Here is a 1157-nt window from a genome sequence, read left to right as displayed (position 1 = left end):
CAAAACCCCCACGCGCGAACACTGGAGCTGGAGCTACGACAAAGGGAACTCAAATCTCGAACAGAAATAGGGAAACGACCGCGATCTGGCGAGCAGGAGCGAAGCCCTTCGTCATCGGGAGCAAAGACTGAAGGATGCGAGCAAGCTCGTTGTCCAGCAGGAAGGAGACGACTCGCGAGCATAACGAAGACGAGAAGCCCTTCGTTGTCGGGTACGACAAACTTCGTTGTTGGAGACGATGATGCCCGTAGAGGAAGCCAATAGTTTCATTCGCCATTTGGCCGAATCCTTAGAGCAGCCTGATGCCGTCTCCATCATATATATAGAGTCCGGGGTTCAAATCCCGTGGTGCGGGCCCACTGAACCAAATATCGATTTCACCTTTAATATATATATTTTTTTGATCAAAATAGCATCTCGTGGCTCCTTACGCGTTAATCATAAAAAAATTGTGAAATTGGGGTGGGATAGTGGATCCCCATCTAGAAACAAAATAAACATGAAGACCTAGGGGTTCCACTATCTGCATTACAACGCCACGCAAAATAAAACAAAAAGTACATGTGATAACCCAAAATGTATACCAGCAAAAAGAGTATATCCAAAACGTACATGTATAACAAACCCCAAAACTAAAAAGGAATTGAGCAAATTTAAAATGTAGAAAGCTAATTTTCAGTTGGCTCCACCGATTATGTGTAACCAGCATCCAAGACACCCAAGTCCAACAAACATGTGAAAATCAAAGGGCATTCAACCAGAATACCAAGATAGGGGGCAGCATCTTAATAGCGAACATATGGGGCCTCCAGATCATTTTTAATAAATTTATGCAAGAAAGAGGGAGGGGTGTTTCCAACAATAGCATTTTGCACCCTCCATTTGGCCAACCAATTAGCAGATTGGTTCCCTTATCTATAAATGAAAGAAAAAGAAATATTTAAATGATGGCTATCAATTATGATCCTTATTCTTTTCAGCAAGACATTGATATATCAAGGAGGTTTAACTTTTGCCAAAAGTATATTAAGCAGGGTTTCAGAGGCAGTTTCCAACACAATGTCATTTAATTGTAAAGCAATAACCACATGAAGCGCAGCAAGCACAGTAGAAGTCTCAGCCTCAAGAGAGGAGGTAGCAATACAAGGGGAGGCAAA

General features: G+C 42.3%; 1 protein-coding gene across 3 annotated transcripts in view; it reads right to left on the bottom strand.

Moving 5' to 3' along the window:
* LOC110021029 (ubiquitin carboxyl-terminal hydrolase 5) overlaps positions 1-1157 on the bottom strand; it is a 131501-nt gene that overhangs the window by 34482 nt on the left and 95862 nt on the right. The window lies entirely within an intron of this gene.

The sequence above is a fragment of the Phalaenopsis equestris genome, unplaced genomic scaffold (assembly GCF_001263595.1).
Source record: "Phalaenopsis equestris unplaced genomic scaffold, ASM126359v1 Scaffold000117, whole genome shotgun sequence".
Taxonomy (NCBI): Eukaryota; Viridiplantae; Streptophyta; class Magnoliopsida; order Asparagales; family Orchidaceae; genus Phalaenopsis; species Phalaenopsis equestris.
This window is presented reverse-complemented; position numbering and strand designations above follow the sequence as displayed.